We start from the raw sequence: 9,072 nt of genomic DNA on the forward strand, positions 1-9,072 counted from the left end.
CAAGAGAGTTTCTAAAAGAAGGCTTTAAGAGGTCACTTGCTGCAGATGTGTCAGGGACTGAGGACTTAGGTGAAGCCGCTGTGTTTGGCACCTTGCAGAGCCTCTCCATGGTAAGGACCTCCCTCTCGTGCCTCTAATTTTCTGGACCCTTTCTTTTACCACTGCTAAATGTGAACATTCTGCAAAAATCCGTTCTCTGCCCTTCACAGAGGCTCAGTTACTCTCTGAGATTGACTATTATCTCTACAAGGTGAATCAGAAACCTCTGCTTTAATTTTCCTTTTGCACTTTGATTCACATTTCCAACTGCCTATTGGATATTCCATCAGTTACTGAAATTTAGCTTGCTGTAAAAATAATAATACTAAAAGTGATAGCTAACGTTTATTGAGTACTTACTCTGCTTAGTCCTTCCTATATGGTAAGTATTTTCTTAACCCCATTTTGCGGTTGAAGAAGCTGAGGCTCAGAGATGTTAAATAATATGTCTAAGGTCACACAACTGGGATGTTGCAGAGCCAGGATTCTTCCTGATTCCAGAGCTCAAGAGCTTAATAATTTCACTATGATCAGTCTAAAATCAAGTCATCATCTTTATTTCCTAAATTAGCTCAACTGCCTTACTTCCCTATTTCTGCCTCATTCTCCTCCAACATCTTGCCTCTCTCTTAGAACGGGTTCTCATCCCCTGATGCTCAGACAGTTATGGAACTTTCTCAGCTGGTCTCCCCACTTGCAGTTTTCCCCTTCCGATTCTGTATATGTGACTAGCTTTAAGAAATTCGGAAGAGTTCCCCTTATCTACATTGAAGTCCGAACTTGTTAGTATGGCCAAAAGATCCCCTTCACAGTCCAGCCCTGCACTCTATCTGCACTGAACCTGTAGGCATCAACAAACATGACAGAAACATTTATACCTGCAGGCCTTCGCTTATGTGTCCCTCTACCTGGAATGTCCTCCCCCACCTTCACCAGAACTTCCACTAGTCTTTCAAATCCCGGCTCTAATGTCATTTCCTCTGTCAAGATTTCTCAGATTCCCAATGTTTTCTTTCTTTTTTTTTTTAAGATTTTATTTATTTATTTGCTAGAGAGAGAAAGAGAGAGTGTGAGAATACTAGCAGGGGAAGTGGCAGGCAGAGGGAGAAGCAGGCTCTCCCGCCGAGCAAGGAGCCTGATGTGGGACTCGATCCCAGGACCCTGGGATCATGACCTGAGCCGAAGGCAGACGCTTAACGCACTGAGCCACCCAGGCGTCCCTCCCAATGCTTTCTTCTGACAGAAATTGTGTTCCTTCCTCTGTGCTCTCAGACAGTGACCATTTGTGGATATAACGGTGTCCATCATTAACACATTAAACTGAGGTGAATGAATTCACCTAAAGATTTATAGAGAGAGGAAAAAAATATTTAAACAGTCCAGATCCCACCTCTGCTCCCCCCCCCAACAATTCCCCATTAATAAACATGTACCTCCTGGGCGCCTGGCTGGCTCAGTCCATAGAGCATCTGATAATTGATCTAGGGGCTCTGAGTTCAAGCCCCACGTTGGGTGTACAGATTACTTAAAAAAAAATTTTTTTTTTAAATGTGCCCCGGGGATGCCTGGGTGGCTCAGTGGGTTAAGTGGCTGCCTTCAGCTCAGGTCATGATCCCAGGGTCTTGGGATCGAGCCCCGCATTGGGCTCCCTGCTCCGTGGGAAGCCTGCTTCTCCCTCTCCCACTCCCCCTGCTTGTGTTCCCTCTCTCGCAGTGTCTCTCTCTGTCAAATAAATAAATAGTAAAATCTTTTAAAAAAATGTGCCCTGTAGTGAGGTACATAGGAAATGTGGATCTAATGTTTTCTCCTAATTGATCTCCAGCCCCATGGGACTCTCATGACACCAACTGGGGCTCGAATTTATGGATTTTTTAACAACACAAGTCCTAACTGCATTTCCATGACTCATCAGGGACTCAACTCATGAGATAGCTATCTGTCATGACCTGATTATGTAGACTTTCTTGAAAGAAAGTATGTTGGTCTCCAGCATGACATCTTCCTCATAGGTTTTTTTTGGGGGGGGCAGGGTGAGGTAAACTATTGTTTCTTGGGAGGAAGCAAAAGCGCAAAAGGCAGGAGCAGTTGATTGAAAGGCAATTTAAAGAAAAATGTTGATTAAATAATAGTACAAGTGGTCACATGGATCTGGCAAAAATTGTGAAGGTCATTCTTGGATGACTAAAGTTTGGGAAATACTGCCACTCATGTGAGAACTGGGCTGAAGTGTGTCCTTGGAGAGTCCAGCAAGACACTCTTGCACTGGCTGGCAGAGATTACACTACAGTCTAACGGGTTTGTGGAGGCTGGATTCCTGGTCCTGACTTGCTGGTCTCTAGTAGAGGGCTGAGGGAGCCTCTTCCGAGAGGGCAGGTACGTGGGCAGGCCCATCAGCAGAGGCTGGGTCGGGGCAAAGCCTGAGACAAGGGCAGAGCAACCCCGACCTTGATAGCTCGAGACCTGTGGTTCCAGTGGCCTTCTAAACATCTCGTGGATGTTCCTCAGGCACCTCTATTGGTATGCTAGAGTCAGCTTGTACGGGGAGTGGATTGTTAATTTTTTTTTAAAGACTTAATTTTTTTTAGAGAAATTTTAGGTTCACAGTCAAATTGAGAGGGAGGTAGAGAGATTTCCCATGTACCTCTGCCCTACTTCATTATCAATATCCCCCACCAGAGTGGTATATTTCTTATAATTGATGACCATACATTGACACATCATAATCACCTAAAATCCATAGTTTTGTGGGTTTTTTTTTTAAGATTTTATTTATTTATTTGACACAGAGAGAGACAGCGAGAGAGGGAACACAAGCAGGGCAAGTGGGAGAGGGAGAAGCAGGCTTCCCGCCGAGCAGGGAGCCTGATGCAGGGCTCGATCCCAGGACCCTGAGATCGTGACCTGAGCCGAAGGCAGACGCTTAACCCACTGAGCCACCCAGGCGCCCCCCAAAATCCATAGTTTACCTTAGGATTCACTCTTGGCGTTGTACATTCTATGGGTTTAGACAAATGTATAATGACATATATCCGCCATTATAGTATTATACTGAGTATTTTCACTGTCCTCCAAATCCTCTGTATTTGGCAACTCCTGGCAACCACTGATCTTTTTACTTTCTCCATAGTTTTGCCTTTTCCAGAATGTTATATAGTCAGAATCATACAGTAGGTAGCCTTTTCAGATTGGCTTCTCTCACTGTGTAATAAGCATTTAACTTTCCTCCATGTCTTTCCTCTTCTTATCTTGATAGCTCATTTATTTTTATTTTTTAAAGACTTTATTTATTTATTTGAGAGAGAGAGAGAGAGCACACAAGCAGGGGGAGCAGCAGAGGGAGAGGGAGGAGCAGGCTTTCCATGAGTGGGGAGCCCGAAGCAGGGCTCAATCCCAGGATTCTGGGATCATGAACTGAGCTGAAGGCAGACATTTAACCAGCTGAGCCACCCAGGTGCCCCTCATTTCTTTTTAGTAATGAATACTATTCTATTATTTGGATGTACCACAGCTTATCCATTCACCTACTGAAGGACATCTTGGTTACTTCCAAGTTTTGGCAATTACGAATAAGCTGCTGTAAACATACTTGTGCAGGTTTTTTAGTAGACATAAGTTCTCAACTCCTTTGGGTTGAAAGGAGTGCAATTTCTGGATCATACGGCAAGAATGTGTTTAGTTATATAAACAATCACCAGATTGTCTTCCAAAGTGTCTTCCATTTTGCGTGTCTGCCAGCAATGAATGACAGTTCCTGTTGCTCCATATTCTCCCCACTATTTGGTGTTGTCAGTGCTCTGGATTTGGGGCATTCTAGTAAGTGTGTGGTGGTATCTCATTGCTGTTTTAATTCGCATTTCCGTGATGGCACATGATGTGGAGTGTATTTTCATGTTCTTATTTGCCATTTGTATATCTTCTTTGATGAGGTATCTGTTAAGGTCTTTGGCCCATTTTTAAATCAGGTTGTTTGTTTTCTAATTATTGAGTTTTAAGAGTTCTTTGTATACTTTGGATAATAGTTCTTGATCAGATGTGTCTTTTGCAAATATTTTTTCCCAGTCTGTGGTTTGTGTTCTCATTTTCTTGGCACTGTCTTTCACCGACAAGTTTTTAATTTTAATATTTAGCTTATCAACTCTTTCTTTCATGGATCGTGCCTTTGCTGTTGTATCTAAAAAGTCATTGCCTTACCCAAGGTCATCTAGGTTTTCTCCCATGTTATCTCCTAGGAATTTGATAGTTTGGTGTTTACATTTAGTTCTATGATCCATTATGAGTTAATTTTTGTGAAAGGTGTAATGTCTCTTTCTAGATTCTTTATTTTTTTCATATAGATGTTCACTTGTTCCAGCACCATTTGTTGAAAACACTATCTCTGCTGCATTGTATTGCCTTTGTTCCTGTGTCAAAGGTCAGATGACTATATTTATGTGGGTCTATTTCTGGGCTTCCTATTCTGTTCCATTGATCTCTTTGTTCCTTTGCCAATGCTACAAGTCTTGATTACTGTAGCTTTATAGTAAGCCTTGACATTGGGTGGTGTCAGTCCTCCAAATTTGTTCTTCTCCTTCAGTATTGTGTTAACTATTCTGGTCTTTTGCCTCTCCATTTAAACTCTATAAAGTCAGTCTGCTGATATCTACAAAATAACTTGTAGGGATTTTGAGTGGGGTTGCTTTGAATCTCTAGGTCAAGTGGGGAAGAACTGACACCTTGACAATATTGAGTCATCCAGTCCATGAACATGGAGTATCTCTATCTAATTCTTCTATGGTTTTGTTATCCTCATATAGATCTTGCACATAATTAGGTAGATTCATACCCAAGTATTTCATTTTGGGGGAGTGCTAATGTAAATTAGTATTGTGTTTTTAATTTCAAATTTTACTTGTTCATTATTGGCATTTAGGAAAGTGATTGACTTTTGTATATTAACCTTATATTCTGCAACCTTGGCTATAATTACTTATTATTTCCAGGAGTCTTTTGGTCAATTCTTTCAGATTTTATAGACAATCATGTCATTTGCAAACAAAGACAGTTTTATTTATTCCTCCTCAATCTGTATAACTTTTTTTTCCCTTTCTTGTCTCATTTGCATTAGCTAGATCTTCCCCCTAGAATGTTGAAAGGAGTAGTGTGAAGGGGACATCTTTGCCTTGTTCCTGATCTTAATGGGAAAGCTTTGAGTTTGTCACCATTAAGTATGACATTAGCTGTAGTTGGTGTTTTTTTTTTTTTTTTAGAGATTATTAGTCAAGTAGAAGAAATCCCCCTCGATTCCTAGTTTACTGAGAATTTTTTCATGAATAGGTGTTGGATTTTATCAAATGCTTTTTCTCCATCCATTGATATGATCATATGATTTTTCTTTGTTAGCCTATTGATGTGATTGATTACATTAATTGATTTTTGAATGTTGTACCAGCCTTGCATATCTGGAATAAACCCCACTTGGTCATAGCATATAATTCTTTTTATACATTGTTGGAGTTGATTTGCTAATATTTTGTTGAGGATTTTTGGATCTATGTTCATGAGAAATATTGGTCTGTAGTTTTCTTATAATGTCTTTGTCTGGTTTGAGTATTAGGGTAATGCTGGCCTCATAGAATGAGTTAGAAAGTATTCCTTTTGCTTCTATCCTCTGAAAGAGATTATAGAGAATTGATATAATTTCTTCCTTAAATTTTTGGTAGAGTTCACCAGTGAGTCCCTCTAGGGCCAGTGCTTTCTGTTTTGGAAAGATTATCGATTCACCTTCATTAATAGATATAGACCTATTCAGATTTTCTATTTCTTCTTTCAGCTACTTGAGTTTTTTGAAGAATTGATTCATTTCATCTAAGTTATCAAATTTGTGAGCATAGAGTTGTCTGTGGTATTCCATTATTATCCTCTTAATGTTCACGGATCTATAGTGATTACCCCTCTTTTAATTTATGATATTAGTATTAGTGTCCTCTTTCTTTTTTTTCTGTTAGCCTGGGTAGAGGCTTATCAATTTTATTGATCTTTTCAAAGATTCAGCTTTTGTTTCATTGATTTTTCTCCATTGATTTCATGTTTGCAATTTCTTTGATTTCTGCTCTAATTCTTCTTCTTAATTTTCTTCTGCTTACTTTGGATTTAATTTGCTTTTCTTTTCTAGTTTCTTAAGGTGGAAACTTAGATTATTGATTTTAGACCTTTTATTCTTTTCTAATACAGGCATTTAATGCTATACATTTTTCTCTAAGCACTGCTTTTGTTGCATCCCACGCATTTTGATAAATTTTTATATTTAGGTTTTCTTTTAGTTCAAAATACTTAAAAATTTCTCTTGAAGTTTCTTCTTTGACCTATGTGTTATTTAGAACTGTGTGGTTTAATCTCCATGTATGTGATTTTTCAGTTATTTTTCTGTTATTGATTTCTATTTTAATTCTGTGGTCTGAGGGCAGACATTGTATGGTTTCTATTTTTTGAATTTGTTAAAATGTGGGGGTTTTTTGGCCCAGAATGTGATCTCTCCTGGTGAATGTTCCATATGAGCTTGAGAAGAATGTGTGTTCTGCTGTTGTTGGACAAAGTAGTCTATGGATGTCAATTGTATCCAGTTGATTGATGGTGCTGGTGAGTTCAACTATGTTCTTATGGATTTTTTGCCTGCTGGATCTGTCCATTTCTGACAGAGGGGTGTTGAAGTCTCCAGCTGTAATAGTGGCTTCATCTATTTCTCCTTGAAGTTTTATCAAATTTTGCCTCACATAATGATAAGGAAGACATTTTCAAGATAGGGGAGAGAGATCAGGCTTAACTCTGAATACAAAAAAAGAGAAATGGGGATTCGTAGCCAGTGAGAAGAAGGAGGGGGTCAGTGGATGGGAAATTACCAAGAGGAGATGTCAGGGATGGAAGATTCTTGCGAAACTAACCTAACAGTCTTGCTAGAGGCAGGCCAAAGATTTAGACATCAAATGTGGGGACTAAAGAACTTGATCAGGTACTAATGGTGGGAGGATAATTTAGCAGGAGTCTTTGCTAAGACTGGGCTGGGCAGGCCAAAGACAGAATGAGGGCCACAGTTGAGGCCTACTGAAAAGAGGACTCACAGAAGCCTAAAATGTGGTCAAGGGGAGAGTCTTTGTCAATCTCTCCTCCTGTTCAAAGAAAGAAGAGACCTTCTTCTTCCCTCTAAACGATTTAAGTCCATTTATCGTCTAATCACCCTTTTGTTCAATAAGGACCAGTTGTTGAGATTTGGTAGTAGAAGATATCTGTTGGATGGTGTGAGCCATCAGGCATTCAATAAAGGGAATTTCTGTGAAAACAAAAGAAAAACAAAGATTAATGGTTAGAGAAGGTTATAAATCCAGTTCCTGAGCCTGGAGGGCAGCTAGTCAGAAAATGTCTATACACTGGGCTCAGAGCATCTTTTGATGGTGGAATGAGGACAATAGTGGAAATCTGACAGACTTCCTGATTTGCAGTTTGCATAGTTATTTCCTGGAGGAGAGCATGGAAGATGCAGATCTCCCAGTGAGCATCCTACAGGGCCCACACAGCAGCAGGCATGGGTTGCCCATCTGTGATCTGCCGTGGTGATGACTCCTTTGAAGTTCATATTAAATTGTCTAGCTTCAGCTTACAGGGCTTCTTTAGATTCTGGGAGAAATGTCAGCTACAAGACAACCTGGAGTCCTAATAAGGTTCTGGGCAGTCAGGTTTTAGTTCTCAGTGGTACCAAGTCAGGAGAGTGGGAGAAAAATTGGAAATGTCAAGTTGGAGAGTTGTAGGAAACGAAAAGAATTAAGAATTGGTAAGGACTGACATAATGTGTAGGATGACAAAATCCAGTCCAATTTACAGATAGATAACAAAGTCCTAAGTAAAATGAGTTTACTAAGAGTTGAAAAACAGCTCAAAGACAATGAATGGGAGTAGAATCTAATAAGCCACAAAGGTTTTTGATTGAGACATAAAATTTCTCTCTATAGTCACCCCTATCTTTTTGATTCTAGCTTTACAAAATAAGTCTGATCTCATTAGATTTGGCCTGATCGTTAACATAAATGTGGCAAGAATGGTAAGTGACCACATAGGCCTTTTTAAGTTTGCTTTGCTGGAACTTTTTTTTTTGAGGGGAGGAGGGGCCGAGGGAGAGGGAGAGAGAGAATCTTAAGCTGGCTCCATGCTCAGTGCAGAGCCCAAAGCAGAGCCCAACATGGGGCTCGATCTCACAACACTGAGATCATGACCTGAGCCGAAATCCAGAGTCGGACGCTTAACCGACTGAGCCACCCAGCCGCCCCTCCTGGAACTTCTCATAAGGAATTTCACATTAGACCTTTAAAAGTCTTCTGGAGTCAAGCCAAGAACTTGCCACCAGATTTCACCTGCAATACCTATAGATTTGGGTGAATTCCTCTCTTCTCGAGATCCCCCCAAATAGTCTGAGATTCCTGGGCCTACCTGGAAGTGACCCTCCTTATTCACCTGTAAGGCTGGGAACCCTGTAAGCCAGGTACCAGACAGTTTTCTCAAGAGGGCTTTGCAAGCATTGGTCTCATAAAGTCAACCTTAGTTCCTTAAAACTGGTCATATATGATTCTGTGCACATCATTCTCAAATATGACATTCTGATCAAAGTTTTGGTTACATAGGCAATGTTTCCAATCATGTCCTATTGGGAAGATGATGGATTCTTATTGAACTTATGCCAATAATTATATTGCCATGGAAATAAAAATACTCAGTAAGAGTTTTCAAATTCTGGAGAGATTAGTTGGGGAGAAAAGATAAACGTTTCATTTCTGTTTACAAAAGAATAATCTACCAATTGTTACGAGTATAGATAACTTAGAAGACAAAAGTATTCCTTAAATCCAGCAGCAATATTCCAAACAAAAGCCATAATTATCCTTCATCAGTTCACTCAGTCCCATGGAATTCATTCTTGATCTGCTTGATCTCAGGTTGGCAGTTCTATGAACCCATTCGCTTCTCCACTGGAGTTCTGAACGTCTTTTTTTTTTTTTTTTTTTAAGTAAT

The sequence above is a fragment of the Halichoerus grypus genome, chromosome X (genome assembly GCF_964656455.1).
Source record: "Halichoerus grypus chromosome X, mHalGry1.hap1.1, whole genome shotgun sequence".
Lineage (NCBI taxonomy): Eukaryota > Metazoa > Chordata > Mammalia > Carnivora > Phocidae > Halichoerus > Halichoerus grypus.